Raw genomic sequence first — 27,301 nt, forward strand, 5'->3', positions numbered from 1 at the left:
TATGTACATTGAATATTTATATACATATGTCTGTGTGTGTGTCTGTGTGCATGCATCCATGCATTCACGTATGTATGTTTCTTTCGCTTGTCATCATACACACACACACACACACACACACACACACACACACACACACACACACACACACACACACACACACACACACACACACACACACACACACACACACACACACACACACACACACACACACACACACACACACACACACACACACACACACACATACAAGAAAGAAAGCAACAAATCGACTTAATCAATCGACGATCCCTAACCACAAAACCCGTGCAACAACAACAACAACAACAACAACAACAACAACAACAACAAATGATACACTTTAAATCAAAGCATCAGTCGATCAATATCAGGAAGAGAACAAGGAAGAAAAGCAGGCAGCCAACTACATCTCCTCGTTCTGTGTCATGATGGCAGGTTCTCTCGGATCTCAGGATCATTGAGGGTACAGGCAACAGAATGTTACTCGCAGACTGTTGTAACATGCAGACTGTTACATCCTGACTGGATTGAACTGGCGGCCGTGTGGGGGTCCCGTGGTGTGTAATCACATTGCGTGAACTTTCATTCCACGTGGCAAGGGCGAAATCCAATTTGGTGCCCGTCACGTTAGCATCAGACACTCTGATGTCTGCTAGGTCTGTAGAGTGTCATGGTAGTATAGAAGATAAAGTGTGTGTGTGTGTGTGTTGTGTTGTGGTGTGTGTGTGTGTGTGTGTGTGTGTGTGTGTGTGTGTGTGTGTGTGTGTGTGTGTGTGTGTGTGTGTTGTGGTGTGTGTGTGTGTGTGTGTGTGTGTGTGTGTGTGTGTGTGTTTATGTGCGTGTGTGTGTGTGTGTGTGTGTGTGTGTGTGTGTGTGTGTGTGTGTGTGTGTGTGTGTGTGTGTGTGTGTGTGTGTGTGTGTGTGTGTGTGCATACGTCCGTACGTGCCTGCGTGTGTGTTCTTTACGACAAGCATGCACATTTTTAGTGGGTTGTTAAATTAATCTCACTCGTTTATTACTTTGTTTATTTATCAATTCATCTATTTGTATATTCCTTTATTTATGTATTTATTTGTTTGTTTGTGTATGAGTTTGTGAGTTTGTTTATTTATTAATTAATTTATGTATATGTTTATTTATTCATTTATTTATTTACTTATTAGTTTGTGTGTGTGTGTTTGTAAGTTTGTTCATTTATTTATTTCTGTATCTATTTATTTATTTATCCTCTTTATTTATACGATTATCCATCCCTTTCTTGATATATATATTTACTTATTTATTTCCTTATTTATTTATTTATTTATCTATTTATCTCTATCTATCTACCTATCTCTCTATTTATCTATCTACCTATCGATCTATCTAACTGTCTATCCATTCATCCATCTATCTGTCTATCCATTCATCTATGTATCTGTTAATCGTTTGGTTTGATCATTTTTCTTCTTATTTTCTATCTATCTATCTATCTATCTATCTATCTATCTATCTATCTATCTATCTTCATAGCTAGCTAGCTATCTGTCTGTCTGTCTATCTATCTATGTAGCTATCTATATATCTAACTATCTGTCTGTCTGTCTATCTATTCTTGTAGTTACTTATGTATACCTATTCGTTTATTTACTTGCTTACGTGCTTACTTGCTTGTCAGTTTATCTGTTTATTTATTTAGTTAGTTATTTGTTATTTATTTATTTACTTATTTATTCTCTCTCTCTCTCTCTCAATCTCTCTCTCTCTCTCTCTCTCTCTCTCTCTATATATATATATATATATATATATATATATATATATGTATATATATATATATACATATTGTTGATTTATCTATGTGTTCCTTAACATACCGACGCAGAGAAAAAAAAAAAAAACGGGGCCAGGCAATCCAAGACAGAGAGTGTGAGCAGCTCAGTGAGGACAACTGGATCAATCACCTTTCATCACCTGCAGGATAGTGGTCTGGCATCACACGCCACACTGCAAAGAAAGGAAGAAAGTACAAACTAGAGAGAGAAAGAAAGAAAGAAAGGGAGGGAGGGAGGGAGGGGGATAGATTGATAGATAGATAGATAGTGTGAGAGAGAGAAAGAAAGAGAGAAAGAGAGAGAGAGAGAACGAGCGAGGGAAAGGAAGAATGAGAGACAGAGAGAATCTAAGAGAAAGAGAGAGAGTAAAATAGAGAGAGGAAGAAGGAAAGAAACATAAACTAACAAAGAGAGAGAGAGAGAGAGGGAGAGAGAGAACATACAACCAAAAAGAGAATAAGATTGAGAGAGACAGACAGACAGACAAACAGACATACTGAGAAAACAAGAGAGAGTGGGGTGCGGGGGGCCGGGGGGGGGGGGGGGGGGTGAGGGCGAAAATAAAGACCAGAATACCTTGAAACAATGAAAAACAGAGACAAAATGAATAAAATGAACGAGAGGAACACAGACTAAGAAAAATAACTTTACAACAATAAGAAGGGAAAACAAAAGGAAGGAAGAAACAAGCAACTGAAAGCGTAGAAAAAAAGAAGAAAAAAAAACCCAACAACAACCGGAAACAAACAAAGAATCCCAAACAAAGACAGCACAGAAAGGACTGGGGTGAAAAAGCACAGACCACAATGTCCTCACCCACTTTCACTCTTTGTTGGTTTTCTTTGTTTGTTGCTTAAAGAACAGCCATCCAGACAGAGCTATGCTGTATCAAGGCTGGAAATGTTGATCCCATAATAAAATGAATAAATAGAGAATAAGAAGAAGAAGAAGGAGGAGTAGGAGGTGGAGGAGGAGGAGAAGAAGAAGAAGTTTTAAAGGTCCACACACCCCGGAAAAGAAAAAAAAACCTGAACATAACCATTATTAAACATGATAGTTTACATTAGAGAGAATCATACAATTTTATAAAACCAAACAAATACCATCTGGTACCTCACACCCCCAAGGTGCAGAAAAAAAGAATACAACAAAAGAGGAATGTCCAGTTATCAAACCAGGACAAAATACTAAAATATTCAATACTTTCTGTGGAAAAATATACATACATATCTATATCTATCTATATATGTGTGTGTGTGTGTGTGTGTGTGTGTGTGTGTGTGTGTGTGTGTGTGTGTGTGTGTGTGTGTGTGTCTGCTTTTGGGCATTGGGCGTCATGCTAATATGTGTGTTTAATGACCCTTTCATCAAAGATAACGCTATCTCTACAACTTGCTGGAAGAACAAGCAGATTCTAAACACACACACACACACACACACACCACCACCACCACCACCACCAACACGACACAATAGACGGGTCGGTTTGTCATACAGTTTGTCAGCAACATTCCCAAAGACGACTAGCTGACAGACGACAGATAGAGTGGCCTGACCGATCTGCTGGTTTTATGGTGCTTTCCTTTCACCTCCCCCATCACCGACAGCTAACTCAGCACGCACACGCGCATCTTTATGTTTGGTCTGAATTAACTGCAAGCTAAACACACACACATGCACGTGCGCGCCGCACGCCGGCTGCGCGCTGAGGATGATGTTTGAACAATGTAAACCTCTTTGCAGGCTGAATTGTAGTTTCAGTTTCAGTTTCAGTTTCTCAAGGAGGTGTCACTGCGTTCAGGCAAATCCATACACGCTACACCACAACTGCTAGGAAGATGCCTGACCAGCAGCATAACCCAACGCGCTTTGTCAGGCCTTGAGTGCATGCATATATATTTGTGTACCTATCGGAGTGGATTTCGTCTGCAGAATTGTGCCAGAGGACTACCCTTTTGTTGCCATGACGCCTCCTTGAGATACTGAAACTGATGCTGAAGAATGGGCTGACTGTTGCCATAATCATTATATTCCAGAGGTACACTTGATCAATTCTGTTGATAAGAATATGATAAATATCTCGGGTACTGCACGGTTAACATAAAGACGATGTGTGTGTGTGTGTCTGTGTGTGTGTGTGTGTGTGTGTGCACGCGTGACCTCCTTTACTTCAGCGTACAGGCGTGAAGAGTGTACGTGCACAAGCGTTTAATGATCAAAGATAGTGCTTTCTCTACAACCTTGTTGGAGAATCAAGCAGATTCGCAACACACACACACACACACACACACACCACCACCACCACCACCACCACCACCACCACACTATATACGAATTGGTTTGTCATATCAGTAACATTCCCGAGGAAGACCAGCTGACAGATGAGAGATAGAGTGGCCTGACCGACCTGCTGGTTTTATGGTGCTTTCCTTTCACCTCCCCCAACTCCGCAAGCTAACTCAGCACGCACACGCGCATCTTTATGTTTGATCTTAATTAATTGCAAGCTAAACACACACACATGCACGTGCGCGCCCCATGCCTGCAAGCTGATGATGATGTTTGAACGATGTAAACCTCTCTGAGGGCTGGATAGTAGTTTCAGTTTCAGTTTCTCAATGAATGAGGTGTCATTGCGTTCGGACAAATCCTTACATACTACACCACAACTGCTTGGCCATTGATGCTCAACCAGCAGCATAACTCAACATGCATTGTCAGGCCTTGAGTGCATGCATATATGATAATTTTGTGTACCTGTCAGAGTGGACTTCAACTGCAGAACAACGCTTTTGTTGACGTGGGGACTCTGTCAAGGAGGAAGGTGGTAGAATGTTCAAGAACACTCATCTTCCAATGCAGTATCCCTCAGGGTTTGGGTTCAATTCCCGCGTTCACCCTTTCTCCCAAGTGTGACATAAAAATCAAACTGAGCGTATAGTAATGCAAATGAGACGATAAACCAAGCTCCTGTGTGCTGCACGCACTTGGCGTGCGGGGAAAAAAGACCCCACGGCAACAAAAGAATTGCCCTCTGGCAAAAGTTTGTACAAGAAAACCACGCAAGGCCTGACTAAGCGCGTTGGGTCAGACCGCTGGTCGGGCATCTGCTTTGCAGATGCAGTGTAGCGTATATGGATTCGTCCGAACGCAGTGACGCCTCCTTGAGAAACTGAAACTGAAGCTGAAAAGTAGACTGACTTATCATAACCATCATGTTCCAGGGATAGACTTCTTCATTTCTTTTGATAATAACACAATAGATATCTCTGGTACTGCAGAGTTAACATAAAGCCGATTGTGAAAATGGCAGTACCTATCCTCTGAGTGTGTGTGTGTGTGTGTGTGTGTGTGTGTGTGTGTGTGTGTGTACGCGCGCGCACTTGCTTCAGCGAACAGGCGTGGAGAGTTTGCGTGTGCGTAAGGGTTTAATGAACCTTTCATTGAAAATATCGCTTTCTCAAAAATTTGCTGGAGGAATAACCAGATTCCCAACACAAATACACAAACACAGACACATACACAGACACACAGACATTCAGAGACACAGATACAGACAGACAGAAACACAGGCAGATACACACACACACACGCGCGCGCGCGCGCGCACACGACAATAGAAGATGGACCGATTTTTTCGTACAGTTTAGCAGCAACGTTCCCAAAGACGACCAGCTGACAGGCAACAGATAGAGTGGCCTGATCGGTCTGCTGGTTTTATGGTGCTTTCCTTCCCTCAACCCCGCCCCCATCTAGGCACACACACACGCGCGCGCGCATCTTTATGTTTGATCTTAATTAATTGCAAGCTAAACACACACATGCACGTGCACACCGCGCGGCTGCACGCTGAGGATGATGTTTGAACGATGCTCGATCAGTTATTGATTGCAAGCGAAGGTAATTTCTATTGAGTAGCCTACGCACGACTTGGATTATCGTCTCATCCGACTGACTAGCGTCCAAACCACCACTCAAGGTTTAGTGGAGGGGGAAAAAATATCGGCGGCTGAGCCGTGATTCGAACCAGCGCGCTCAGATTCTCTCGCTTTCTAGGCGGACGCGTTACCTCTAGGCCATCACTCCACATATCTGACCTTCACATAAAAACCCAACGCGCTGGTCAGGCCTTGAGAGAAACAAATTGTCAGAAGTGGGTTTTGAACCCTATACCTGATGAATCAGAGTGCGACCTGAACGTAGCACCTTGGACCGCTCGGCCAACCTGACATGTAAAGCATGGTGTTCTGTATAAACTCCCGTCACACTGATTGTAGACATCTGGTTAAAGTTTTGATTTTCACATAGAATGTTATCACTGGAATTTTTTTTTTAATACAGTAAGTCAGTAAATCAATAGATAAACAGGTAGGGGAGGACGGGGTGAGTTGTGTAGCGAGTTAAGGGGGAAATAGATGGTGGATATCATCAAAGATAAACACCTTGAAACACACTTAAGGACAAATAATGACAATACATAAACGGACTTCGCAACAAGTCGTCGTCGTTAATACAACAAGTAGAAAAAACTGATAATGAATGTTGAAACTGATAGATGACACAATTCCATGCAACTAAGGCTTCATTAGTTCACAGTCAAACATGATATCCTGAGCTGTACCAAATAAAAACAGAACAAAACAGAGCATGCTGGCGGGCTGTCGGTTAGGAACGTTAGAGAGTGATGGCCTAGAGGTAACGCGTCCGCCTAGGAAGCGAGAGAATCTGAGCGCGCTGGTTCCAATCACGGCTCAGCCGCCGATATTTTCTTCCACTCCACTAGGCCTTGAGTAGTAGTCTTGACGGGATGGGACGATAAACAGAGGTCCCGTGTGCAGCATGCATTTAGCGCACGTAAAAGAACCCACGGCAACAAAAGGGTTTTTCCTGGCAAAATTCTGTAGAAAAATCCAATTCGAAAGAAAAAACAACAACTGCACGCTGGAACAAATACCAAAAAAATGGGTGGCGCTGAAGTGTAGCGACGCGCTCTCCCTGGGGAGAGCAGCCCGAATTTCACACAGAGAAATCTGTTGTGACAAAAAGAGTAGATACAAATACAATGCAAATACAACAGCTACAACTACAACTACTACTACTACCACTACGGCGACGACGAGATTGACGAAGACAACGACTACTGCTTCTTCTTCTTCTTCTTCTACTACTACTACTACTACTACTACTACTAGGAACAACAAAGAAAATGATAAGAATAAGAAAGACGGAAATACAAATAATGGTGTTGATGTTAAAGCCCCAGTTGCTCTTGCAAACACTGTCACCACTGATGTCACAACGTCACTGTCACGTCGTTTCCGTCATGGTTACAATACAAAAAAAAAAAAAGAAAAAAAAAAACGATAGTAAAGAATGATTCTCTTTTAATAACGAAAGAATAAGGAAGGACACCAAGAGATATAAAAAGAAAGGGAGGTGTTGGGGGGGGGGGGGGGGGGGGGGGCGGTTTGGTGGGGGGGGGGGGGGGGGGTGGTTGGGGAGTTGGAACGAACCAAAATCAGAATGAAAGGTGGCTAAAAACGGCAAATCGGTACTGCACGTGACCACGCTGGAAAGAAAAAAAAACAAAAACAGACAAACTCAAGAGAGAGAGAGAAAAAAAAAAAGATAGGTAAAAATAAATAAATAAATAAATAAATAAAAAACAAAAAAAAAAAAAACTGGTTCGTGCGTGGTGAGGAAAAGCTATTCCCGAAGACCACACTTAATTTAAGGTAGATTCGATCAACCTTGCAACCACGCTTCAGAATTGAATTTAACATGCGATCACAATAATGACCCCCGGGAAGCGAGAAGTACAAAGTGAGGGAGAGGGGGTTGGGGGGCCGGGTGTCTGTGGGGCGGAGTGGGGATGTGGTGGAAAGGGAGGAGAGGAAATAGGAGAAGAAAAAAATAATTTGAGGAATGGTGGAGGAGAAAGGTCTGAATAAGAAACCCGAAGAGAAGAAGAAGGTGGGGGAGTTGAAGGAGGAGGAGGAGAAGAAGAAGAAGGAGGAGGAGGAAGAAGAAAAAGAAGAAGAAAAATCTGGAAAAAAGAAGGATGGCGAGAAGAAAAAGGCCGAGAAGAATACTCAGACAAGCAAAATAATGACAGTAATGGCGCTTCTTAATGGGTAACACAGGCAAGTAAATTTTAGCAAATATGTATCTCTCTTTAGACGAAAGCAAAAAAAAAAAAAAAACCAGCACACAAAGAGAGGTCTTTATAACTGTGCTCCGTTGTTTGTATTGTTATTTGTAATTGATATAAGATAATTCATAACAGGAGCAATTAGTTTAGAATTATATCAGAGCTTAAAGTAAATATGGACCAGACAAAAGCAGTTTTCTTTCAAAAGGATGGGCATTGAGCTTATTAGTATACCTTGGATAAATACAGTTCCACAAAACTCAGTTTTAAGTTTGCATGTCGAAATCTTGGAAGCAAAGGGAACCGAATGGTCCTGAATATACCACAATGTTTATTTGCGTTTGACAATAATTGTGTGCAATTGTTTTTTGGTGGTTTTTTTTTTTAATGTTTGAAATACAAAACAAATACACCCTGTGTATACAGTGCCGTGCTGCGATTTGGAAGTTTGGAAAATGACATGGGATGGAAAAAAACTACATGAACATTTCATTAAAAATGGAAAAAAAAGAATGTCAAATGATTTGATAAACGTTGAGCTTGGCAAATTTCCAGTATAATGCAGTTTGCCTATTACAGATTTTTTTGTTTGATCTGGATGCCAGAGGTTACTAAAATACGGTTAAACTAACATTCGAAAGTGCTTATGTAGCATTATGGTTTTGTGTTTGTGTGGCAAACAATGTTATGCTCACCCTTACTGTAACAGAACGTTCACTGGCTTGGTAAATGATCTGAGACAGATAACGGTCTGTGTTGTGTTTTATAGAAAACCGAATAATTTCCAGATGTTGTCCTGACTCCAACAATGAAAACGTTATTTCGAATCATTCCGCATAAAATTCACAAGTCATTTAAACAAAACAAAACAGTAGGACTTCCACCAGACCTTGAGTGGTGACCTGTACACCAGTCATTCGGTTCAGACGATATACCGAGGTCCTGTGTGCAGCATGCATTTCCGCGCGTAAAAGAAACTTACTGAAACAAAAGGGTTGATCCTGGCAAAATTATGTAGACACAAAAAATCCACTTTGATTAGAAAACAAATAAATTTGCAGATAAAAAAAAAAATATGGGTGTCACTGCACTGTGGCGACAAGTGCTCCCCAGGGAGATCAGCTCGACGTTCACACAGAGAACTGTTGTAATAGTCCATCAGCCAGCAGGTTAATCGGTACCACTCATAGTGGCAAGTGTTATCATATATTTTTGGAATCGTCTATGTCCCTAGATGTCAGAAAATCATGATAATGTTGTGAACGTGGCAGCTTTTTGCCTGTTATCACGTGATTTCTAACCCCACCCTATCGCGTCGAGAACGCGCACTGTGATCAAGCTCTGTTCTCCCAGAGCCTAAACCGTTAAAGATAGAAAAACCATTGTGAACAAAAAAGATGTATAATGGCATGCTAAACAACTTTTGTTCTTATAAATATATCAAATTATTATTTGTTCGTGAAATGTAGTGGCGTTTTGAGGATTTCGTGACACATTCACACAAAATTCGGCATGTCGCCTTTTGTCAAACCTAAATCGTTAGATATAGGAAGACACTTTATGAAGCAAAACGAAGCGCATTGGACTTGTGAACAATTTTTATTCTCATAAAACTATCAAAATGTTGATCGTTTTGGAAAAGTAATCACTTTTGTGAGTGTCATCAAAGATTACGCAACACGACAAAATTCTCAGTTTGTGTTCTGCTCTGCCTAAATGGTTGCAAAGAAAAAAGTACTTACTAAAGAAGAAGATGTAGAATAGCATGCAGAACAACTTTTGTTCTTATACATTTATCAAAATATTATTTCGTTCATGAAATGTAGTGCCGTTTTTAGGATTTCATGACAAAATTCACACAAAATGCGGCACTTCGTCTTTCGAAAAGGCTACCTAGTAGGATATAGGAAGACATATTTAGAAGCAAAACGAAGCGCAAGGGAATTGTAAACAATTTTTATTCTCATAAAACTATAAAAATGTTAATCGTTTCGGGAAAAAAATATGGCTTTTGTTAGTTTCATCAAAAATTACGCAACACGACAAAATGCTCAGTTTGTTCAAGTCGGTATAATGCTCTGCCAAAATGGTTGTAGATGTAAATATAAAGGTAACTGCTAAACAACCAGATGTGGAATAGCACGTTTAAGAAAATTTGAGCAGAAATAGATGAAAGTCAAAGATATTGCATTTTGACTATGGGCACACATGCAAACTAGGGGAGGGGCAAAACAGATGAAGGTTTAGAGACAATACTTGAGCTAAATCTATTAAGGGTAAATCAAACAGCAACCTTTGTTTTTATCATTTGATATGTGAAATTATCGCGCATTCTTATGATATAGGGATTAACATAAAGAAAGTAAAATCTATATTTTTCCTGTGTTTCTGTCTGTTTCGGACGGCGTCAGAGGGCAGTACTGACCACCAGAAGTACTTCTGATTGATAAGGATCCAGTACCATCATGGCAGAAGCTCCGCCTGAAGGAAGACCCTGATTAAAGTCTTCAGCTGACCGGTGTATCATCCACCAACAGAGTTACAAATGTGATGAAAATGAGTCTGATTTCTCCAAATTCATTCCAGTCATGGGAAACTTTGCTTGAAGCGGCTAAAAATTTAATAAGGAATCATGCACCTGTGCTGGATGCTGCCAAGACGGTAGTTGGTATGGAAGTACCAAAAATAAAATACCGTAGGTACTGCAGAACTGTCTTCACTATGAAACATACTTTGAATAGCCTGAAAAGAAAAGCAGAGGAACCAGTTCAACCACGTGAGGAAGCTTCACAGACAAAGCGGCAAAGTCAAGGACCATCTTCTACTTCAAGGGTTCTTCCAAAACGAAGTATATTTTGTGAAAAGTCTTCGAAGTATTTGGAAAAAAAATTGGGGGTTTGTGTGTGTGTGTGTGTGTGTGTGTGTGTGTGTGTGTGTGTGTGTGTGTGTGTGTGTGTGTGTGTGTGTGTGTGTGTGTGTGTGTTTTGTTTTGTTTTTTGTTTTTTGTTGTTGGTTGTTGTTTTTTTAAATTATTTTTGTCAATGTTTTTCACAAACCTAGGACAAGCTCTTAGACCTGACCAGCGCGATGGGTTTATACGAAAGTCAGACATTTTCCTCTTTTTTTCTTCTTCTTTTTCTTATTTTCAACAGCACAAGTGGTGTAGCGTATATGAATGAGCCCGCACACTTTGACACCTCCTTGAAACTGACACTGCAGTAAATCTGTTAATGGAATAAGACAACCAAAAAGGACAGAATTTCTAGCATTGTAGGAACAAAAAGAACCAACGGATTTAATTCCTTATTGTAACAAACGATATCTGACCTCATGGTGGCAAAATCGTGTGGATAGGAAAAACCGAAGCTCTCCGAAAAAAGCAAAACAAAAAAACTAAACAGTATCACGTTAATGAAGCCCACTGATTGGATGCAGCTGTGTAATGCAACAAGGTGACTTCGTCAACAATAAAAAATGGCCCTACGTAAATGAAATTAGATTAGGACAGCAGCTGCCCACGTTCCCAAAATAAAATGAACCAAATTGATTGAAAAAAAAAAGAATAAAAATGCATCAAGAACAAAATCGAAAGAAGCGGGTGGCAACGATGCGATTCAAAATTCAATATGGATAAAAATCTACTGGAATGGAATCTGGAAGTACGTGTATTCATAATTAACCAATCAGTCACTTTAAATGTAGGAAACGTACAGTGTATAGAATTGCCCTCTGGGTTTTGTCATAAGGGGAAAAAATGTTAAATTTTATTTCAAACATAACAAATTCAAAGAAAAATAACAGTCATTTTATCACTGAAGTAAACCGCATATGAAGCCAACGTGAAAATATCTCTCACACAGTCAGTGGCGTAGTGTGTGTGTGTGTGTGTGTGTGTGTGTGTGTGGCGGGGCTGGGAGGCGGAGTGGTTTAGAAGGTAAGGAAGGGTGCCGCAAAATCAGCATCACAGTAAATCTTGTGATCACAGTGTGGTGCCTACAGTAAAAGACTGAAGTTTGACATATAAATATACATGTTCTTTTAGAATCAAGTTTCACTTTCAAAAATAAACTTGATTTCTATTTATCTGAAATGGAGGCCAGGCACACGTAAGGGGTGGGGGTACAAACTGAATGAGGGGACAGTGAGTGAACAGTGAGAGGGGAGAGAGGATAGTGAGTTAACAGTGAGAGTGGATGGTGAGTTAACAGTGAGAGGGGATGGTGAGTTAACAGTGAGAGGGGAGAGGGGATGGTGAGTTAACAGTGAGAGGGGATGGTGAGTTAACAGTGAGAGGGGAGAGGGGATGGTGAGTTAACAGTGAGAGGGGAGAGGGGATGGTGAGTTAACAGTGAGAGGGGATGGTGAGTTAACAGTGAGAGGGGAGAGGGGTTAGTGAGTTAACAGTGAGAGTTGATGGTGAGTTAACAGTGAGAGTTGATGGTGAGTTAACAGTGAGAGGGGATGGTGAGTTAACAGTGAGAGGGGAAAGTGAGTTAACAGTGAGAGAGGATGGTGAGTTAACAGTGAGAGAGGATGGTGAATTAACAGTGAGAGGGGATGGTGTGTTAACAGCGAGAGGGGATGGTGTGTTAACAGCGAGAGGGGATGGTGAGTTAACAGTGAGAGGGGATAGTGAGTTAACAGTGAGAGGGGAAAGTGAGTTAACAGTGAGAGGGGATAGTGAGTTGACAGTGACAGAGGATGGTGAGTTAACAGTGAGAGAGGATGGTGTGTTAACAGTGAGAGGGGATGGTGAGTTAACGGCGAGAGGGGATAGTGAGTCAACAGTGACAGGAGATGGTGAGTTAAAAGTCAGAGGGGATAGTGAGTTAACAGTCAGAGGGGACAGCGAGTTACCAATGGCAGGAGATGGTGAGTTAACGGCGAGAGGGGATAGTGAGTTAACAGTGAGAGGGGATAGTGAGTTGACAGTGAGAGAGGATGGTGAGTTAACAGTGAGAGAGGATGGTGTGTTAACAGTGAGAGGGGATGGTGAGTTAACGGCGAGAGGGGATAGTGAGTCAACAGCGAGAGGAGATGGTGAGTTAAAAGTCAGAGGGGATAGTGAGTTAACAGTCAGAGGGGACAGCGAGTTACCAATGACAGGAGATGGTGAGTTAACAGTGAGAGGGGATAGTGAGTTAACAGCGAGAGGGGATAGTAAGTTAGCAATGAGAGGAGATGGTGAGTTAACAGTGAGAGGGGATGGTGGGTTAAAAGTGAGAGGGGATAGAGAGTTAACAGTGAGAGGGGATGGTTGAGAGGGAATAGAGAGTTAACAGTGAGAGTGGATAGAGAGTTAACAGTGAGAGAGGATGGTGAGTTAACAGTGAGAGGGGATAGAGAGTCGACAGTGAGAGGGGATAGAGAGTTGACAGTGAGAGGGGATAGTTGAGAGGGCATAGAGAGTTAACAGTGAGAGTGAATGGTGAGTTAACAGTGAGAGGGGATGGTCAGTTAATTATGAGAGGGGATAGTGAGTTAACAGTGAGAGGGGATGGTGAGTTAACAGTGAGAGGGGATGGTGAGTTAACAGTGAGAGGGGATAGTGAGTTAACAGTGAGAGGGGATGGTGAGTTAACAGCGAGAGGGGATAGCTAGTTACCAATGAGAGGAGATGGTGAGTTAACAGTGATAGGGGATGGTGAGTTAACAGTGGTAGGGGATGGTGAGTTAACAGTGAGAGGGGATAGAGAGTTAACAGTGAGAGGGGATGGCGAGTTAACAGTGAGAGGGGATGGTGAGTTAACAGCGAGAGGGGATAGCGAGTTAACAGTGAGAGGGGATGGCGAGTTAACAATGAGAGGGGATGGTGAGTTAACAGCGAGAGGGGATAGCGAGTTAACAATGAGAGGAGATGGTGAGTTAACAGTGAGAGGGGATAGTGAGTGAACAGTGAGGATAATGATTGTGAGAAAGGATAGTGACAGGGGATAGTGAGAAGGCGATAATGACAGTGGATAATGACAGCGGATAGTGAGAAAGGGATAGTGACAGGGGATAATGACAGGATATAGTGACAGGGGACTGTGACAGGATATAGTGACAGAGGATAGTGACAGGGGATAGTGACAAGGGGATATTGGGATAGTGACAGGGGATAATGACAGGGGAAAATGACAGGGGATAGTGAGAAGGGGATAGTGGGATAGTGACAGGGGATAGTGAGAAGGGATAGTGACAGGGGATAATGACAGGGGATAGTGATAAGAGATAGCGAGAAGGGGTAATGAGAGGGGGTAATGACAGGGGATAGTGAGAGGGGATACTGACAAGGCGATAGTGACAGGGGATAATGACAGGGGATAGTGACAGGGGACAGTGACAGGGGTAATGACGGGGGATAGTGATAAGACATAGCGAGAAGGGGTAATGAGAGGGGGTAATGACAGGGGATAGTGAGAGGGGATACTGACAAGGCGATAGTGACAGGGGATAATGACAGGGGATAGTGACAGGGGACAGTGACAGGGGTAATGACGGGGGATAGTGATAAGAGATAGCGAGAAGGGGTAATGAGAGGGGGTAATGACAGGGGATAGTGAGAGGGGATACTGACAAGGGGATAGTGACAGGGTGTAATGACAGTGGATAGTAACAAGGAGATAGTGACAAGATATAGTGACTGGGGACCCTCGCAGTGCTGAAAGGATCAATGTTACGGACCAGCTTTGATGTCTGTTATTGTCTCTGATGTTAAAAACAAGTTACTGTCATCTGCTTTCACGTATTATACACCAAATCTCAGCAGCAGTTCTATGTTTCACAGCCAAAGCTTTGCCATTTCCTAAACTCTAAGCAGCATCAGTTTCGTTATTCTGCCCAGGCAATTCAACTCCTCAAACCTCGCTGTGCAACTGGCATTACGCAAGGTGTACCACTCCACCCGTAACGTTCAGCAAGGGTTGTAATGTGAAGTGTCGGCTTAGTGGTATCGCGTCCGCATAGGAAACGAGAGATTTAGAGAGCACGGGTTCTAACCTGTAGAAAGAAAAATATAGAAAAGTCTACCTTGACGGTGCAAAAACAACACTCGCAGACGGTTTTTTTTTTGTTTTGTTTTTTTGTTTTGTTTTGTTTTGTGGTGCTGCACTGCGGCGAGGCGCTCTCTTGGAGAACTGTCCAAATATCACACAGAGAAATCTGTTGTAACAAAAAAGTAACAAGAAGAAGTAGAAGAAGAAGAGAAATAATAGCGATGTTATTATTATCATCATCATCATCAGTAGTAGTAGTAATGATAATAATATTGACAATGAAGTGCCCTTCTATAGCGTTGGTCCGTCACAGAGGTTCACGGCGCTTTACAAATTACACATAGCAAGCAAGTAACAACAGTAATCAAGAAAATTCAAATAAATAACAACTATTCACTCACGGCAATATGATATAATGCAAAACAAGGTATAAACCATCGTTGTACCCATTTCTCAAGGATTCTGTGAAGTTAGCCTTACGCCCAGTGCAGACGTTACTTTGACCACGTGCTATGGAGACATTAGTTTCACGACACTGGTGAAAGGCATGTGCAGGAACAATAAAGGAATCTTCTCCGGACACATAAAACAATTATTAATAATAAATACAAAGTGTTATGACCGGTACTTTTCGTGGTGGTCGCTCGTCTTAAGCGTTGTCCAATCGTTATGGTGTTGTTGCTGGCCACTGTGTGAATTATTCATAGTGCAGTGACACTGGCATGGGTGTTACTATTGCGGGATGGTTCCCATATTGCCCATTCATCTGACGAATCAGATAAGAGATGTGGACAGGGGTCCATGAAGTGTTCGTGATGCTGTGAAGAAGCATGTTTTCCTAAAACTAGTCTTCGGTCGCTTTCACCATGATGACAGCAAGCTATTTATTTAAAAGCCCAGAAACTGTGAATGCACAAAGTTTATAAACTTGTACACAGCTTGAGACTGACATATTTAACACGTAGTTGTTTTTCTAACCCATGCAAGCCAAAGGAATTCCTGGAATTAAAATCTTAGATACAATGTTGATTTCACGGACCTACCCACAAGTTATGAAAATTGTTTGAAGGATTGACGGGCGCAATAGCCGAGTGGTTAAAGCGTTGGACTGTCAATCTGAGGGTCCCGGGTTCGAATCACGGTGACGGCGCCTGGTGGGTAAAGGGTGGAGATTTTTACGATCTCCCAGGTGAACATATGTGCAGACCTGCTAGTGCCTGAACCCCCTTCGTGTGTATATGCAAGCAGAAGATCAAATACGCACGTTAAAGATCCTGTAATCCATGTCAGCGTTCGGTGGGTTATGGAAACAAGAACATACCCAGCATGCACACCCCCGAAAACGGAGTATGGCTGCCTACATGGCAGGGTAAAAACGGTCATACACGTAAAAGCCCACTCGTGTGCATACGAGTGAACGCAGAAGAAGAAGTCTGAAGGATTAACAATTCAAGAAAAGAAAGAAGTTGAAATGAAAAAAAAAAGTAAAAACAACTGCACGGCACTACAATATAGATGGTATCTTGTGTCCTATCCTATCATAAACAGTTTATAATTGTGAAACCAGACCAGTGTACCATGTTTCTTGATCACAGTCCTCACAATGATGTTTTTATACGTTCATCCTCCGTTGTCACTTTCTTCTACATCCCATTATGTTGTATATCTGTCTTTTCAGAACCAAAATTAACTGTACATAATTTATTCCTGTGTGATATTTTTTTTGTCTGTTCATCATTTACAAAATAAAGGAATAGACAAATAATAATAGCAAATGACATTGTACGGCTGTTGCATAAATCATTGTCGATTTTCCTGTCTGATTTGACCACGTTACATGGTGGCGCTGGACGGATATAGAGTCACGCCACTGACTGAGAATACCGTGTCGACGTTTTATGCAGAGATGCAAATCATTACTGCAGTGTGCATTCCACCATACAAACTGGTTCATGCGGTGGGTTATTTCACTCAAATGATCATGGGACATTCGTTACAACAGATGAAGCGTGTATTTCCAATTGATGTTCAACGTTCCTGAAACTTCAGTTGTACATTTGGCGTGTCAGGGAATTAGTGTGTGTGCGTGTGTGTGTGTGTGTGTGTGTGTGTGTGTGTGTGTGTGTGTGTGTGTGTGTGTGTGTGTGGTGTGTGTGTGTGAACGTATGCACGTGTGAGTGCTATTGTTCGCGTGCGTGTGAATGTGCTTTGCTACTTTGTTCACACACACACACACACACACACACACACACACACACACACACACACTCTCTCTCTCTCTCTCTCTCTCTCTCTCTCTCTCTCTCTCTCTCATTCACGTAGTGTGCCGGTGGCATTCATACACATGGAGAGAGACACAGAGACAGACAGACAGACAGTCAGAAAATGAGATCAATGGAACACAAATTAACCACTCTATCGCAGAACCACTCTATCGCAGAAACGTCAGGGCATGGAGAAGAGCAGTTCTGACATATGCAGGAAAGATGACAGTGGTGTAGAATTTCAAACAGAAGGGAAAGCCTGATCTGTACTCCTCTTTCTCTCTCTCTCACTGCGGTGGGCTTCGTCACAATTTATCTTCCACTTCCACACTAATGGAGATTTGTTTCAATACGGCAGATCGCTCGTTTCAAAAAGTCTGCATTATAATGTTCATGAAAACTAGTGTAACTGTGACGTGAAAACAGTGAACACACACAGCAAGAGTATTGTGGTATGAAACGAAAAGTTTTTTGATTCATGATTACTTGTTTTCTTGCATTTAGCACATATTTGCGGTTTCATGGTAAGCGCACATCAAATTCAATAACGGACTAATATTAATGATTATGAGCCCATTGTACTCGCTAAATCGGCAATAAAAAGAATTGATAGTGGCTCGTGCCTAAGAATTTACAATCAAATACCAGAAAACCCAGAGCCTTAATGCTGTCATGGTTGCAGGAAGTGACATGATAACTAATTTTATTTCTCTTGCTGTCGAATGTTCTTTGACTGTGTCCAATCACCTCAACATTACATTGCTGTTTGGTACGGAATGAATAACGATTTCAATAGACAATCTCTGTTTTCAACAATGAATTTACTCATTCACCATGAAAATGATAATGTAAGCTTACACCTTTTGAAACAAGTGATCCGCCATACCTCCATGGCAAGGTTTGAATTACAGCGGATTGATGGGAGCTGTCATCGGAGGGTCGAAGGGATGGTGTATCCATTTCCGAGGAATCGCTTGCTCGCTATGGCTCACCGATTAAACAGTCATAACAATCAGATGGAGGTTTAGCAGGTGGAGTCTTGAATAACATGCTGAATTATAAAAAGTGCTGCCGCACACGATACATATGGTTGTTGTTTTGTTGTTGTTGCTTTTTCTTGCTCTGGTGCCCTGGAACTTTCCTGTGGAGTGCACACAACCCACGATCTTTTAAAATAGTAATTACATGTGTAAATGGCTGTTTTATGTTCATGTTTGTATCATAACATTGTAGGCTTTGAAGGATATTCTTATTATTCCCCTTTTACTTTAATGGTTGCTTTATATGTAAACTGCGGAGGTTTTTCTGTTTCTCTTCTACGCCTTGCATCTGACATAGGTGAACACAGTCATCGAAAGGGATGGTCGCTCTCTCATATCCACTTAAGAAACGAAACAAACACACACACAAAAGTAAAAGATGAATCACCAGGCATCGTGGCTGTGAAGCTACAAACTATATACACATCCAGAATTATCTGCAAACGCAAATAAACAGGAAAGGCAAAGCCTTCAAGACTCCCGAGAGACACGCCCTGAACATGATTTTGTTTGGTTTTCATTCTCACCATGGCCAGCAACTCTATCAGTCTTGATGAAGATTGTCTGTCAGAACTTCTTTCTTTCGTTTTTTTTTTTCCCACACGCTCGTCGTATTCATAGTAAGTCTTGTTCTCACCTTGACTGACCCTGAAACTCTGACCTTGACTTTCAATAAGGACCATGCTGTTTGTTACGATGGCCAATCAGTTCTCTAGTTTCATGAAATGTGGAGGAAAGACATGGACACTGTGGATGTTTTCATTTTCCAAATGAGCATCTTGATCTTTGTCGTCTTTGCCTGCATCTATCGGCATCGTAATTGGGATGACTGGGAAGGTTAATTTGATGATAACTACTGCGCTCCTTCTTGTACTACTTCTGAGTAATTGCCAATGCTAAAATTCCACACGCTCACATACACAGACACAGACACACACATAATTTTACACACAGACACAGACACACAGATCTATCTATCTATCTATCTATCTATCTATCTATCTATATATATATATATATATATATATATATATGTATATTGTGTGTGTGTGTGTGTGTGTGTGTTGTGTTGTGTGTGTGTGTGTGTGTGTGTGTGTGTGTGTGTACATACATACATGCATACATACACAAAATCATACATTCTCTCTCTCTCTCTCTCTCTCTCTCTCTATCTATCTATCTATCTCTATCTCCCTCACACTCACACACACATAACTGCACACACACACACACACACACACACACACACACACACACACACACATAACTGCACACACACACACACACACACACACACACACACACACACACACACACACACACACACACACACACACACCGGGATACCAAGTGATTACAATTACACTCTCTTTTGTTCACACGCAGGCGTGTCTTCAACAACAACAAAAAACCAATAGAAAGAAAAAAATCAAAAAACCTCCCACGCGCTATTTAACCCGATATGCAGATTCCTTCCCCGGCCCCTGTTTACACTTGCTTCATCGCTTTATTGTAATCGCTTCTGTACATTTCCGCTGCGCTTGTTCTTTTCGCCTTTCTCGTTTTCGTTTTTTTTTTTTTTTTTTCTTTTTACCCCCCCCCCCCCCCCCCCCCCCTCACCCTCCCTCCTGGATTCCATTTGCATTGGCATTCTTGCGCAAATGTAATCGCAGCTTGAATCTCCATACCTCACAAGTGGCGAAGGGAATAATTCTTCCGCTTGAGATCGATCCTGACACCAGCACGGCATGTCTGGTCGTTGGAGGGGCGGGGTGGGAGTGACGGGAAGGGGGGTGGGTGTGAAACGAGGGAGGTGCGATTGTGAATCATGTAAGATTTGGTGAGGTTAGATGAAAGTGAGCAGGGGTAAAAAGAGGGAGAGAGAGTGGGGGGGGAGAGAGTGGGGGGAGTGGGGGAGAAGAGAGAGAGGGGGGAGGGAGGGAGGGAGGGAGAGGAGAGTCAAACAGATAGAGAAAACGATAGAAAAACAGACACACATACAGACAGGTTGGACAAAGGTGGCAATACGAATTGGCTGGATATGATTAATTGAGAATAGAACTCAACACTGCGACACGGTTTCTGAGCGTGTGTCTGTCCTGCTGAGTGGTATTACGGCAACTTCATGCTGAATGCATCATGCAGACCACTGGTGCTGAAAACTACAGAAATCCCGGATACGGATGTGAGCATACGAGAAGCCATAAATGCATACCAATAGAGACCATTCAGATGACCCCCCCCCCCCCCCCCCCAAGCCCTCCCCCACCCACCCACCCCACCCCAAAAAAAAACAACAAAAAACAACTACACAGATATACAAAATTTAATGTACAATCGTGTGTCACTTCGTGTACTAAGCCCTTCAATTACACTGTCGAATTTCATTATCTAATGTAAACCCATACAAAACAAAATATGCCAAATAACTCGAACAATGCTCTTTCATCTGATGATTCGGAACGGTATGGGGGTCGAAGGAAGGTATGGCAGTTTGGGTAGAAATCTCTATTGATTTTCTGTCTGACCTGTCAATAAGCTGATTGTGCCTACAGAACGTTGGCAGCAACAACAATCCTCGAGGAGAAGTCTACTACATTTTCCATTGCAGCACTCTGCTCCACAACTACTGTGCTTTCGGTTGGAGGCCAAGGTCGCCAGCAGACCTATTCAGCTGGACTGTAGAATTCGTTGAAGGGCAAAGAAAAGTGAAAATGTGTGTTCTGCTGCAGTGTCCAAACTTTGTAAAGCAAGTTAGGACCCACAAACCAGGAGGAAAGAAAAAAGGAAACAGGGCCGCGCATGAACAAAAGTGTTCGTGGGTGTCTGCATGCATGTCACTGTGAATTTGATTTGTGTGTCAATCTGGTCATGACAAGAGAGACAGACAGACGGACAGACAGACAGACACAGACAGAAAGAGACAGAGATGAAGAGACACGCAGAGAGGGAGAAAGGCGGACTGACTGACAAAAAGACAGAGAGCAAGAGAGAGAGATAGAGAGTACCACAATACATAAAGTTATCATATTCGAGCAATGAGATTTTCTTTCTCCAGCGAGTCCTCTGCAGCTCCTGTCATCCCCCAAAAAAGAGGCAAACGACACGGCAAACGACAGCTGTGTCCCTCTGTAAAGAGCTCTCCTGCCTTGCTTCTCGCTCCTTCAGAAAGTTTGCTTTTTGTGCCAGAAAAAGACTTCCCATTTCTTAAGCTTTGGCTTTCCAGACAGATAATCGGCTCAGTGTCGTTTAACATTTTTGCTATAAAAAGTGTGTCTTTTGTGCCATAAAAGGTCTTCCCAATTCTTATGCAATGACTTTCCAAAGAACTGCTTGGCACTCTGTTGATTAGACGTGTTTCTTCTTCGTTTTTTTTTTGTCACAGAGCAGACAGCAATCAAGGACAGTAAGAGGTGTGAACAAAGAGTCTGAAGACCTCGCGTAGTCAAATGGTGAGCAGTCATTGTCTATTCCTTCAATGGAACCATTGTTATTGCTGAAAAAAAAGTTAGATGCATTCAGTTTCGCAGATCCAGAGTTGATCTAAATGTCTCTTTGGGTCCGTCCTTCGTGAAACCGCAAGGGGCTGTACCACTGGATGTCTTGTTTGAGGGTCTTTACACCGTCTGCCGTGGATAAGGGTGAGACGTGTCAGTTTCTGACATACTGAGCATGAGTAAAACCGATACTGATCTTTCAGCTTGGAGCTGAGCAACCTCCTTCAGTATCTCTTCTACTCCACTTGAGATTCCTAAGGACATAAATCATTGCGGTGAACTTGTCCCGAATTAAAAACTATATGAAAAAAATAATAAAATGAATTAAAAAAAAAAAACCAAAGAAGTGGGAAACATTTATTCAAGAAATTTTAGGTAACTGCAGTGCAGTGTCTCTTCTGGAGGGTTAACCGAAGCTGACATAGTTTGTGTGTGGCTGTTACTGAATAATGCTAGATGTGATTTTGTATGTGGCAGGCAAGTCTGGAGGCACAGTAGTATGGCCATTCAGATCGTTCAGAGAAAGAAAACAATGCACACAAAAAATCTGAAAAAGACAATTTGGAAAAGGAAAGGAAATCGGAAAACATCGGAAGAAAGAATAAAAAAAATTTAAAAAGAACGAAAACCCGCGAGAAATACTTTGGACAAATTGGGACAAATTGTACAGGCGGCCAAACCATCTTCAGACACTCTCCAGTCATGACAGGTCCGTATGGAAGTCGTTTATCATCAAACATTACGATTCATGACAATGCCAGATATACAACTCTACCAGTCCTCTTTTATCTGTCGGACTGGCCACGAGGGAAGAGTGATGGTTGGGGAGGGGGAGGGTGGGGGAGGGTAGACCAGTGTCGCTGAAGCAGCAAATCAATATCGATTTTCTGTCCGAACTTCTGATTGCCAGATGTCTGGGTGGCACCAGAATCACACCAGTTAGACAGGAAACGTCAGCATCATATCTGTAGCGATGCGAGTGAGTTCAGCTAGAAAAAAATCGCGTTCAACTGGGAAAAAATCGCAGAAATGAAAGAGTCACAAAGTTCAGGTGAAATACTTTTCTGTCACTTTGAATGCTCTGTTCGTGTATGTGAAGGCATCCAATGTCCGTGAAATTATTACAGATTCTTTCATTGAATTTTCTGTAGTGTATTTGAAGTTTTCCATTGACCGCAAAAGTATTACAGATTATTTCATTGAATTTTCTGACGTATAAGTGAACGTTTCCAAAGACCACCAATTTATTACAGATTATTTCATTGAATTTTCTGACGTATAAGTGAACGTTTCCAAAGACCACCAATTTATTACAGATTATTTCATTGAATGCTCTGACGTATAAGTGAACGTTTCCAATGACCACCAATTTATTACAGATTATTTCATTGAATGCTCTGACGTATAAGTGAACGTTTCCAATGACCACTAATGTATTACAGATTAGTTCATTGAATGCTCTGACGCATAAGTGAACGTTTCCAATGACCGCCAATTTATTACAGATCATTTCATTCAGCACTCTGTCGTGTATAGGAATGTTTCCGTAACATTATCACGTATCTTTAACACTTAGTAAAATTCGGAAATTCATAAAGAAAAGTCAAAGACAAAGGAATAAGGACAGAGAGAATAGAAATATAGACAGGGAAAAAGGGTAATAAAACAAAAACTAGAGAAATGCTTGGAACAGATTGTACAGGTGGCCAAACCATCTTCAGACACTCTCCAGTCATGACAGGTCCGTATGGAAGTCGTTTATCATCAAACATTACGATTCATGACAATGCCAGATATACAACTCTACCAGTCCTCTTTTATCTGTCGGACTGGCCACGAGGAACGCGTGATGGTTGGGGAGGGGGAGGGGGGTTGCCCATTGTCGCTGAAGCAGTAAATCAATATCGATTTTCTGATTGCCAGATGTCTGGGTGGCACCAGAATCACACCAGTTAGACAAGAAACGTCAGCATCATATATGACGATGTATGTGCCTGTGAGTGTGAGTTCAACTGGAAGACACTCGCGTTCAACTGGGAAAAATGCCGACATGAAAAAGTCAGAAAAAATTATAAAATTCAGAAATAGTTTTCTGTTGCATTAAATGCTTTTCCCGTATATGTGAACATTTCGAATGATCGTGAAATTATTACAGATTATCTCACTGAATAGTCTGCCATGTATATGAACGTTTCCAATGACTGTAACGCTGTTACAGATTCCGATACTGATTGCTCTGTCATGCACATGAAGATTTCCTATGACCATAAAGTTCTTACAAATTCACACAATGACTGCTTATTCATTAAATGCTCTGTGGTATATATGAATGTTTCCAATGACCATAACATTATCACATATAAATTCATTGTGTTCTGTCGCGCCCGTTAATGATTCCAATGACCGTGAAATTAGACATATTACAAACTATTTTAGTCAGAGGTGAAAATTTGAATTCTCTCAATTTCTTTCCGTGTGTGTACATTTTGAAAGCAGTCTTGGTGGATCGCTTTGACACAGTTATAACAATATCAAATACGCGCGCGTGTGTGTACATATGTGCATACGTGTGAGTCTGTGTGTGTGTGCGTGCGCGCGTGCGTTTTGTGCACGTGTATGTGCGCATATGTATGCATTGGGAAGTATGAAAAGAACATGTCACTATTTCTGGAAAGAATACGATTTTTTCAGTCAACTACTAGCGGATATGTCGTGTGGATTGGGCGCTAGAACGAGGTGGCAAATGGTACTCTTTCACTCCTGGATAACACTGTAATTTATTCTATATTTTGTCTTTAGTGGTAAACACACAAAATGAAATGTATTCCAGATTATATACAGCGACTTGTTTATTTTGTTGTTGTTGTTGTTTTCTGGGAATTCCACACGCAGTAATGATTATGCAGGTTATATCTATGTCCATAAATGTAATTGTAAACATCCGAATGCACAGTCTGTCAGGAAAATATCCTAAAAACACCTCAACACATGAATGTGACAGAAATGGTTGAAAACTCTTTTTGAGTACCTTGGTTTTCTTCTTCATGCAGTAAGTACGCCAAGTCTGTCAATTGAATTTGATATTTTATCATTCCAGTGTTCCGTACCTGTAATTTGATAATGTATTCGAATGTTCCTCGAAACAGATGTGTGTGTGTGTGTGTGTGTGTGTGTGTGTGTGTGTGTGTGTGTGTGTGTGGCGCGCGCATGCATAGGTGCTTTTTTTTCTTTCTTTGTTTTTTTTTGGGGGGGAGTGTGGGGGGGTCTGTGTGCATTCTTGGGTGTGTGTGTGTGTGTGTGTGTGTGTGCGTTTGTGTGTGTGTGTGCGTTTGTGTGTGTGTGTGTGAGTGTGTGTCTGCGTGCACATGTATGGGAGCCTTTGCTTTTGTGTGTGTGTGTCTGTGTAATGTGCGTCTCTACTTTACCTGTCGTTCCTTAATTCCTTCTTGATTGACAGACCACCCTTTTTTGACTCACTTGTGTAAACAAAGTGAGTCTATGTTTTAACCCGGTGTTCGGTTGTCTGTGTGTGTGTGTGTGTGTGTGTGTGTGTGTGTGTGTGTGTGTGTCTGTGTGTCTGTGTGTCTGTGTCTGTGTCTGTGTGTCTGTGGTAAACTTTAACATTGACATTTCCTCTGCAAATACTTTGTCAGTTGACACCAAATTAGGCATAAAAATATGAAACATTCAGTTCTTTCCAGTCATTTTGTTTAAAACAATATTGCGCCTCTGGGAGGGCACAAAAAAATAAAAAATGAAGCCTAATTATATGCAAACTGCATTTACTGTTATATTTATAATTTTTTGTATCTCTAAACCTGGCACTTTGATCTGATATTCTGACACAACAACAAGAGCAGTCATTCTTATCATTTTTTGTTCAAACAGGAACTTCTTTTGCTAAGCATGGAAGTATTTTGCAAACGTTTTGGTGCAGATAGTAAAAAAGGGAAATTACTCTGTGATTAATGCTAGGGGACTTAATTTGCTTTAAACTGATCTTTCTCATCTTAAACATTACATTTTGAAATTATACTCAATACATAAAAAGCTTGTGTGTTTTACTCTCAGTGTACAGGGCTTTCACTATGTTCATTCGCCCAAGTGGTCTTTTTCGGAAAATACTAAAATCAATATGACGAGTGGACTTTACAGATCTGTTGGCTGAGCCCTGAAGGTCATGGGCAAAAATCAATTGCGTACACATATTTATACACATTCAAAGCGCGTGCTCATATTCTTCGCGAACGCGAACGACGCCATTTTGTTTCAAGTTGTTGACCTGCCCGTTCAATCCTATATTCAATGGCCAATACACGATAACATGTGATGGAAAGTTGGAGAAGGAGACCGTTAAATATTTATTCAGAGAAAGATTTGTGAACGCCTCATCACTTACTGGATTATGCACCAAACTGCCATAAAAATATCCACAGAATCAGTCAGAATTCACAATTAAAAATTGTAAACCATGCGAGTTAATACCCTTGAACTGATCACAATGAAACGAAAAAATTTCCAGTCTTGACTTTTCTCAAAATGAAGTCCTTTTCACTTCTTACGACGTTTAGAAGTACTTGTACTTGGCTCTACATGTTATTAGTTTAACAAAATACTAAATTTTCATATCAACTTTAAAACTATAAAACTAGAATGAACATAAAAGAGAAATTGAACCGACCGTGTCGTACTACATTCCCGGCGGGTGTAACTAAACTTGTACATCTATCTAGATCTAGTGAAAACGGCTAAATGTTGCAGTGTGATTGCGGCGATAGCCATTAAAAAGAATTTTTTATTGCCCTTAAAGATTTTTTGAATGCCCAAGATACACCAGAATAATATGATTTAAACAGCGTTCTCACTGCGAATACCGCAATTGATTTATCGCCCTTTAAAAAAGTATGTTCAAATGTTAAATTTTAGAACGTCAGTTAAGGAGCCACAATAGTGTAATGGATAAGGTAGTTTCTTCTCACCCGATCACGCAGGGTTCGAATCTGGTTAGGACTTTTTTCTTCTTCTTTTTTTAAACGCGAAGCTTTATAATAACAAATACAGAACACATTTTAACGATTAGATTTTTTTTTTTAAGTGTATCACAAGTGAGTCTTGAAGGCCTTGCCTCTCTTGTTTTCTGATGAGATAGCCTGTCAACGTTAATACAGACACACATTAGCGTGACAGGTGACACACAGATCCTTGTCAATTCAACCCTGGTTACATCCTTCACCTCCGCCCCCCCCCCCCCCCCCCCCCCACACACACACACTCAGCCCCCCGCCCAGCATCCCCGTCCAATGGAAGAAAAGAATGACCTATACTCACTCCTCCCTGCAACTTTTCCATCCTCCGTCCTCCTTTCAAGGATCTGAAGACGTATTGATTCCCATACAAGACTGACAGTGCGGCGACCTAGCCCTCTTTGATGTTCAAAGACTATGTCACATGACGCGCTTTGGTAGAGACATTGCCTTGGTATTTATGGATCAGTGGAAGTGGTGACAAGGGACTGTTGCCATGACAGCCTGTTGTA

This window comes from Babylonia areolata, chromosome 19 (genome assembly GCF_041734735.1).
Source record: "Babylonia areolata isolate BAREFJ2019XMU chromosome 19, ASM4173473v1, whole genome shotgun sequence".
Lineage (NCBI taxonomy): Eukaryota > Metazoa > Mollusca > Gastropoda > Neogastropoda > Buccinidae > Babylonia > Babylonia areolata.